The following is a 10573-nucleotide window of genomic DNA, read 5'->3' on the forward strand; positions in this document are numbered from 1 at the left end:
TTAAAAATTAGCCTTTTTTATTTTTATTTTTTTTAATTTTTTATATCTAAATTCTATATCATTTGATTATTAGTTTATGAATTGAATATTCTTGTCTCTCTCTCTCTCTCTCTCTCTCTCTCTCTCTCTCTCTCTCTCTCTCTCTCTCTCTCTCTCTCTCTCTCTCTCTCTCTCTCTCTCTCTCTCGCAAGAGGCAAGAGGATTACGGATTACTCTCACAATTATGTTTGATATTAATAATGGATGACATGGGCCTTTAAAGTTTAAACACTGTATGGAAATTTCAGGAAATGAACCAGCTTAAGCGTTCCAAGTTTTAGGGTGGGCAGGAATCATGGGCAATAAGTTAATAGATATAAGACATTTTATGTTGTCTTACTGGGATAAACTTTGAATATAAACTATACGATATTACTTGACAGTGCATGGATGCTAAATGGAAACCAAATTATGAAAGAAAAAGTATTCATTACTCAAGCTTGAGCATAATAATGCGTTCTTCAATTTCATTTTACACATATGGTTGATCTCATTATAAATTTAATTAATAAGATTCATTATTATGTAAAGAGGAAGTATTAAGTATATATGTAATTGTACTTCAAATAATTATGGGAGAAGTCAATCGTTGAAATGATAATTGATATAATGAAAGTACAAGACATCAAATATTAAGTTTCATACAGATGTGAAATAAATAAATAAATAAGTTTCATATGGATGTAACCCTATATATGCCACATAATGGATGCAGGCCCAAAAAAAAAGAGAAAAAATAAATAAAGTATTAAAGCAATTTCAAAAGAAATAAATAATTTCCTCCTTCTTTGACGCAGGCATAAAGAAAAAGAAGAAATTGAGAAGAAAGTGTCATTTAAATGTTTTCTCAACCTAAAAAATTATTTGACCCTTTTCTTTTCTATCTCTCTTTAACAAAGATAAAATAAAACATAACTCTTGTTATTGTTGTTCAAGTGATTTGCAAAGAAATACCTACTATAAAATAGTGAAATGAATGGATTCTGTAGCTAGTCTTTGACTACACATTAGAAAATCATTTAATGGAGAATACAAACTTCTTTTCATGGGCTAGGGACCTCTTCAATTTTATGGTTGATTCCCTTTTATACTACTCCTTCCTATGGGTGTCAATGATCGATCCAATCCACGAACACAACACGAAGTCAACACGGATTTTTGTATGTTAGGGTTAGGCCTTAGCGGGTTTGGATCATAAATGGGCCAACTCGAAAGTGACACGATAAGAAACGTGTCATAAGTAAGTCAACCCGCTTAACCCATAATAAACACGTTTGACACGCTAATTTATTAATGTCAACTCGAAATGATCCATTTAACACAACCTGTTTAACTAGTATAACAAATAAATATTCATTTTATTTTAGATTTGTCAAATACCTTTATATCCAACCTATATTTTAAATTTAAAAAGAAAAGTGAGTAATTAAAAAAATTTACAAGGATATAATTAGAAATTGAAACTTTACAAACCCTGTGGATATTATATTTTTGTTAAACTACGTTATTTTGAATTTGGATTGAAGTGTATGTATTTCTTTTGGGGTGTAAAGAATTTATTTCTAGATAGATATTATATTTTTGTTAAACTATATTATTTTGAATGTGGGTTGAAGACTTGAAGTGTATGCACTACTTTAGGATGTAAAAAAAAAAAAAAAATTTAGATGGATGTTATATTTAATATTATGCAGGTTGAAATAAGTTGTATTATATTCGTGTCAACTCAACATGAGCTGTTTATTAAACATGTCAAGTGAGTTGGGTCAGGTCAGGTTAAGGTTGAAAGATTATGACAAGGTCATTAAATGGGTCAGGTTTGGGTTGAGCCATTTAGTCAAATACTCTTACCTCGACAAGATACGAACCCGACACGCTAGCTCGAATTGACACACCTACTGCTTCCATCAACAAGTGCCATTTATAATTATTGTTGAAGTGTTTGTTTACCAAATAAGATGTTCCTTTATCTATTACTCTAATTATTATTATTAAATAAAATAATTCTATGTGGGCCACATGAAATCTTCTAATAGAGATAATCTAACAACTCGTTGTATATAACTTAGGAAAAATTTGGTTTTGACCTTTAAAAAGTGCTACGGATCCAATTCTTGCAAATTAATTTTAGGAAGATTGTTCTCACACGCTCATTGATGTACACACAATGTTCATAATTTCACACATGACGTTTATATATATATATATATATATTTTTTTTTTTTGAGAGAGAGAGAGGGAGTTTACTATGAATTTTGCTACATTCAAGATTTTTAGAGACTGATTCATTTCAAAATCTAAAGGTGCCAATTAGCAAGCACTCTCAAATAACTAATCGTATACATTTCCTTTCCCTTCCATGTAGAGAAAATTTCCCACCTCAAACAACATGTCTACACAACAAACTGTAAGAGAGGAAAGCAAATAATACAGGAAGAAGAAACATAACCGGACTCTTTGGTACAGTCTCAAACTTCTCAGTCGATGCTTCCTCAACAATGGTCTCTAGCTTGGACAGCTAGAATATCTTTGGTGGGATATGAGAGGGCTGGTGCAACTTCAATGTAGTTTTGCATGTATCTGAACTCCTTCGCCATGTCTATGCTTCCAGAGAAAAAATGGGGTCTCTCCACAAAGCCTCAGCAATGTGAGAGACAGATAAACCATTAGCTTTGGATCGCAACAATGTGAATGCTATTTAGCTTATTAGGCTTCAAGAGATGAATTCTTTGGTTAGTGGTTAGCTATGCTTTATATAGGTGAACAACTGAGGCAAAAGGCACAAAATATAGGCGTAATTGGTTGGCTTGTTGAACAAATTTCTGGTGTATATTAAGCCAAGAAAGCAAAGACTTTTTTTCAAAGACTTCAAATGGTCAAGTAATAATGGATGGATCTTACAGAGAATATAAACAAACATACGTTTCAAGAACGTGGTTATATTAGGAAAATTACGTGGCATAAATGCTCCCCTTAGGTTTGGTCACACACAGTTGTAAATATCGCTGGTCTAAATGCTAAATTTGTGGAAAATTTTAGCATTAGTACTGGGTTGGCAAGGCCATATATAGCAGGAGTTTAACCGGTCACAATGGAAAGTGACTTGTTCTCAAATGGTTGTAGGAAAAAATTATAGAATATTCTGGAAATATAACAAATATAATCTCCTCTGACATGAATAGTGGCAATGGTACTTATTTTATGTAACAACTAAAGTTGATCCAGCAAAGGGTAGTTTCTTGTGCCAAACTCGTTGGGTTCAGTTCTACAGACTAATCCTTGAAGGGGTGATGCTCTTAATTTCTGTCATCGAAGCGTTAAGCTCGTTAGATGATCCACCTTGTCCATGGATATGGTTTCGATTCTTCAAGTATTCCTAGATTTGGAACATATCTTTCACAACTTTTTCATACATTATCGAGTTGGCAGATTGTAGTACAATATTACTTCACACAAGAATACAACTAATATTACTTTTTATTATGCGCCAATGCTACTTCAGAATCAATTGTTATGAAAAAAAAAAATTGTGAATTTGTTGTGTTTGTACATAGGGAACTCAATTTTGCCTGCGTGCTTGGCCATTTGCCCTCCTTTTGTAGTGGGTCTATATAGGACCATTTCTTTTTTGGGTTGGGTTGTGTAAAAGAGATGGGCGTCCCTCTTTAACAAGAAAATGTTTTATCCAGAAAAGAAAAGGTCCTCAACCCTCAAAGGACCCCAATTCGTTTTATAAAGCCTATTGGGCTGTCTTCATATGAGAAACAATAGGATCAGACTTCACTTTACAAGGAATTGAAAATGGGCCAAGTGGGAGTCGCAAGCAACTTGGATTTCACTAGAATAAGACCATTTGACCCAAAAAATAAAAATGCCAATGCCATTCCAACTCTGAAGCCCATTCCTCCTTTCAACAAATCTGATCCCTCTATGTGCAATCAAGAACCTTGCACAAGCCTATTATATAAGTATCCAGTAAATTGAGTAACATGTATCGTTGGTCACTTTATAATTAGAGTAGAATTTCTATCTTATATTCAAAATAAAAATATTAGTGAATTAATATATAGCATGTTCTTTCCATTTTCTTATTTGAACATAACACGTATCCAATCTTATTATAACTTTTACCACTTAGCTGTTAATATGGCCATTGTAACCAAGCTTCCTGCCATCCATTTCATTACCCCATTTTCAACCTCTTGAATTTTTGATGTTTTTTTTTTTATAAAAATCATGATCCCAAAAAATTCATTTTTAGGGTTTAAATTGATACAACCAAATGTCTATGATTTAATTTGGTCATACGTATATGACGTGTTTTTTTTTTTTTTTTTCAATTCCCCCTCTATTCTTTCAAATCTTCCACACTATCTCTCACTCTCAAAATCCATTACACTATGACAATAGTAGTGTACCATATCCAAATAGGAAAAATAATAATCTTCATTTAAAATTGATCAATTTCAGGACTCAAATTAAATTTTACAAATATGAAAGTGTTAGATTGCCATGTTATATAAACTTTTAAATGAGATCATAATCTATACAATGTTATTCAGCCTAACCGTAAAATAAATGAAATAAAGATAACTTAAAATCGAGAAGATATTGTTCCATTGGGACGTCCACAAGTGGTTCAATTGATGTCCTTGAATTACATTCATGTAAGGTTAAGGTATATTGACATGCATCTAGCAAAGGGGGCAGTTATAACCAAATTCCTCCTAGCCTATTGATAATTGTTCTTAAAAATGTTGGAATTGAAGGTACACCATATGTTCATCCTGTACCCAATTTGTCATTTGGGATAAACCATTACATGTGCTGCGCAAGGAACCCCTAGAGAAAGATTAACCCAAAAAAAAGGGTTGTGTTAACGGATACAGATTGTTGCTGTATTTATTATACTTTTTCAGCTTTTTGGTAATTGTTTAACAATTTTTTATCTTTTTTTTTTTACCATTTTTTAATAACTTTTTATTACCTTTAATATGTCAGACCCAATTTGGAAAACGTTAACCAGCACCATACAGTACTGGTTAACATTTCCCAAAAAAAAAAAAGCTAGCCTAAGAGGCTATGATGTTACATTCTAACTCTCAATGTCTATTACATAATGGTAACAATGGTGTCCTTCAATTACCTCAATGTGAGGTCAATTTATATGCTTCTAGCAAAGGGGACCGTTATCCCTAGATTGGTTCTTATATAGCTAGGTAAGAAAGAACTTGAAAATTATTCGTTAAAAGAAAAGGAAAAATGTTGGAAATGAAGGTACACCATGTGATGAATGGCCTGTGCCCAATTTGTCATTACATGACCTGCCCCAGGAAACAGTAGTAGAACTGTGTAGAAGAGAAAAAGATTGCACGCCCTAGTAGAAGATAGATAAGCTAGCCTAAGAGGCTATTATATGCATGCAATATTCAATACAAATTCCAGCCGTACTGTGTACTTCTAAACAGCACTGCTAGGGACATGTCTCACATGGGATATTTCGTAAATTCGTAGAGACAAATTTCATAACATTATTGTTCCATACTCGAAAGCATATACGCGTATTGCACTGTACGGTTCGTAGAGACAAACTTCTGAACTGCACTGTACGGTTTGTTCTATAGTAGGCATCTTGCATCTGCATCTAATTAACTTCAAGGTTGCTAGGGTTACTACTCTTGACAAGGAGAGAGTAAATTGTGTTTCCATTTTTTGCGGCATTACATTATAGGACGTTTGATTCATCGTAATGTTCCATTATACCATAATATTACATTATTATAATATCAATACAAAAATACAACATTACATTATTTAGGAAGATGATGCGATATATTTTATAATTTTAAATTATGGTAATGTTAGAAAAAAATAAAATAAACTAAAAATTTTAATATCATATTATCATAATGTACATCACAACAAACTAAATGCCCTCTTAGAATATGCAGGCCTCACATGTAGATGGACTCCGCATACAATGTGTGAGGCATGCATATAATAGTAATATAATATAATATATACTTTTTCCTTAACAACTCCAAGGAAAATAACAAATGAAAGTTACAAAAATATGCAACTAGAACTTATTTTGGAGAGAGAGAGGAATATGAAAGGTCAGTAAGATATGCTCTTAGAATAAAACCACAGATATTTACAAAATTTGGGATGGAAGTGGAACTTATTTTTTTGTTGACCTCTTTTATGTAGGCACTTATGCATTTTTTCGATTTCATTAACATTATCACGAGTTTGAAAATTTTGACGAGGATGAAATTGTAAACTTGAAAATAGGGTCAAAGCGTAGATTTTAATAAACCTTAGGTAGGTTTTTATAATTTTCTCAAATTTTTTTTTTTAATAAAGGGACTTTTTTATTATTATTATTCACTTCTTTTTTTTTTTTTTTTTTTTTTTTTTTTTTTTGAGAATCCACTTGTTTCCTAATTACATTGCTATCAAGTGTGTATAAAACTATAAATAACAACTAGATGCTGAGAAATGCTTGAAATGGCCTTTTAAGTTGCACTGTTAGTAGTGTTTCTTACCACGGTGAAGTCCAACTGAGATAATATGAAATATGCTTGAAATTATATGGAACTAGCACAACTAGATAGCTTAGCAATGGCCGCACCCAAAACAACAAAATCTATTCTTGAGTCTTGACAACAATCCGGGATGCACAAAATTGGTTCTTTCCGCAAAGTGTAATTTCACAAAAGCGATTTTTGTACAAAAGCTGGAGTGTGCTTTTAATTTAAAATTTTGTAAAAAACTTTTTTTGACCTTACTAAATATAACCAAGATTTTAACTTTTTTAATTTAGAAAAGCATTTTCTGGCTTAATAATAGATTCATAGTATAAAACAAAACGAAACGGACGCTAATTAGGGTCCATATGCATATATTATCACTAGCCATTTCCCTTCTGATCAGTTTACTAAACAGAATTTTTGTCCTTTATAAGGGCTACCAAAAAAAAAAAAAAAACTTGCTAAGGGCCTAACCCTATTGCATTGCTTGCATAAATAGTTTTTTTTTCTTTTAATAATTAATTAATAGTTAATTTGTACAGTATGTTGGGTTTTACTAATGTGCATCCTTAGAGTATATATATTAGTAAATCATTATAAAAAAAATTATGAAAAATGAAAAAGTAATTAATTTTTTTACATTTTTTCAATTCCTCATAAAATGTTTTCAAAAATAGATAATTAATGTGTGCTCTAATATGTTTATGGATCTTATGTTGTAATGAGCTAGGCCTTCTACTACTGGCTAAACTTATGGAGTAGATGTTTTGAAAGAGTATTGGAGCATGATTCTAGTAAGAGCCCAAACATTTTATCATATTTAGAGTACTCTTCATCTCATATTCTCATGCTGCATCGATTGGAATCTAGATTCAGTCAACATTTTTCAATATTTATTATGGGAAGGGAAACTGGCCCTCAAAATTTACTTAATTATTCAAATGATCATCTAAATGCACTTTAGTACTTAACTTATTAACAAGTTATGTTATGTGACTTTTTTTTTTTTGTTGTTGCCAATTATATGGCTTGTTAACATAATTTAATAAGATATATGATTTAATGCATGAGTAATTTTGTGAATAATTAGATAGTTAGTTAAAGGAAATTCCTCCAAATCAACTTGAAAGAAAACTTTTCATTCTATGATTAAAGGCAATAGAGCAATAAAAATTTACAAAATTCCCATTTATATTAATTAAGCATGGTACAAGCACTTCAAGTCTTCGACTAGCAAAAGTTAAAAAAAAGTTCCTAAATTTAATAATTATTATTATACATACATACATATATATAGAGAGAGAGATACATATATATATATATAGAGAGAGAGAGAGAGAGAGAACCATGTAGAATGTCCTACATAAACCATGATTCAACATTTAAAAAAAGGAAAAAAAAAAAGGTCATGGATCTCATAAACTCTTGGGAGTTATGGAGTTTAATTTGAGTACTTTCCTAGTTAAGCACAGTACTGGCAGTTGTGACAGTACCCCGACAGGGGCTTCTGCACTTCCAAGAAACACATGGACGACAGAGCAGACAAGAACGTTGGTGGTGATGACGATGACGATGAAGATGAAGCCAGCTTACATGTCTCCACACAATTTTGGTTTTCATTATCTTCTTCTTCTTCTTCATAAATAGTTTCCAAGGTTAATAATATTTGAAGCCTGGAAGCTGCCACAGAGCGAGGCGGTGCAACAGCTGAGAAGGGAGTCAGTAGTGAAGTCTTAGGAGGAGAGAGAGCTGGGAGAGATAGCTTAGCCATTAGGTTGCCAGCCATTTTTGTTTTGCTATTTTTGGTTTGGATATCTGCCACCGAAAAACTTAGCTTTGAATTTATTGAATTACAGTGAGGGGGTTGGCCAATTTTGCATGCTGGGTTTGGTTTATATACAAGTTGTATTAGCTAAATATCCCTAAATTTTCAAATAATGACTGAAATGCCATTTGATGGATAGATTTTGATTTTGAAACCTAATTAGGTATTTTATCAACAACCAAAAAAAAAAAGTTCCAAAATCATAAAAACACGAACAAATAATTTTCAAGAGTCTTGTAACTAAATTTGAAACTTTTATTTTATTTTATTTTATTTTTTTATGAACACATATGGTTCAATTCCTACCTCCTTCATTCGTGTTATTTGAAATAATAAATTTTTTTTAATTATAATTTAGAAGAATGTCATCGGTTTTAAGAAAAATCTTCTATTTTATTTCTCAAGAAACTTCAAAGTTGCCATAATTTGATTTCATTAGTTAACTTTGCTATAATTTATGTTTGTAAGTGCTTCCCTCATAATCTTTGATCTTGTTTAATCAAATATTAGTTAAGTTTGATACAATCTTTAATTGTTAGTTCATGTATGATTTGAATTTATATTTCTTTCAGTCAGTTTGATGTTAGAATATTGACTTAGGCCATTACCTACTGTAGTTACTTTAAACTTGCTTACTTCAAATTGATGCACTTCAAGTTAGTCTATCTAAGAAAATAGTTCAAATCAGTTTACTTCGAATCAATGGCATTGCAAATAACTTAGACTTAGTCTCTTAGGAATTGTAGTCACTTTAGTTTCTTGTCTTCCATTGTCAACTTGCATTTCACCCCCAAAAAAAAACAAAAAATTCCTCTTAATTGAGACATTTTTGAAGCTTAGATTCCACTTCGACTTGGGTTTTCACTTTTCACCTCAAGTTTCACTTCTAGCTACCTGTAAACAGTAATAAAAGACCAAACTTATATTTAAAAAATTAGTTTCTATTAAAACATGAAGTTTTTATGATCCCCAAATTTTAATAAATCATACCTTTTCACAACTCTATAGGATCAATTGTATTTTTATTATGTTCAAAATTTGAAAAATCAACACTTAAAATATTAGATTAGTTGTAATCATAATTTTCAAATGGTTATTACATCATTACTGAAATAATAATAATAATAATAATAAGCATGTGATCATGTGATACGCACATGAGTTTTAAGGTTAGGTGTAATAGAAATTTGATCATCTTTAATAGTGGAAGAACATTTGGTGCACAATCTTAATGTCTAAGAGTATGTCTGCATGGGGTTTTAGCTATGTTTGTAAAAAGGTTACTTGTGATGCTATTAATTAGCTAAGTTTGCAATTGAGGCCTTGAGAGGACCTGATGATTGGGTATGGTAGAAGAGAGCCTCCTAATACTAAAAGGTGTAGTCTATTTTGATTAGGGGAGTCCAACCAAACCGTGGACCCAACCCACCCATCCAGACTGTTGGGTCCACGATTGATGATTGGGTATGGTTAGAAAACAACCAACCTAACATCGATGATGTTTGGTGGTGGGTCTCCACCCTCCAAAACCTTATATCGGCGGGTACCTTATACCAGCAGGTCTTTGCATAAAAATCTGATTCCAACCAACCCGACTAATATCCACATTAAAATATTGTTGTATTTAGCCAATACCTGCCGTTTTTCAGTCAAATTTGATGATATCCAACGAGATCTTGTCAAGATCCAACGATATCTTGTAGAGATCTTGTTAGATTTAGTGGAATTTCAACCAGATCTGGTGAGTTTCAGCCACATCTCTCTTCCTTGACTCCGACTACTACACGAGGAGATCTGACTCACTCGAACCAACTCCTCTTCCTAGTTGACGGCAAGTCCAAATATTGGGGACCCAAATTGATCGGGTTAAGTCTAGGTTGGGTTCTTGAACTCAACTCAACCCAAACCGATGTGTGGACAACCATGATTTTGATTTACCTCATATTTAGTTATTTCCTAATTATTAAAATTTTTTTGTTGCTATTTAACTAAAAAAATAGAGGGACATTGTAATTCACCTCCCCTCCTTCATTGTCTACTTATCCAAAAGAGAAAAGAGTCATTGCAAATGATCACCAAGTAATTTAAAAAAAAAAAACAATTTATCCTAAAACATTATTTTATATATAGGTGTAAATCTATTATTTAGAAAGTGTAAACTTTTTTTACTAGAAAT

Source organism: Quercus suber, unplaced genomic scaffold, assembly GCF_002906115.3.
Source record: "Quercus suber isolate HL8 unplaced genomic scaffold, Cork oak 2.0 scaffold_535, whole genome shotgun sequence".
NCBI lineage: Eukaryota > Viridiplantae > Streptophyta > Magnoliopsida > Fagales > Fagaceae > Quercus > Quercus suber.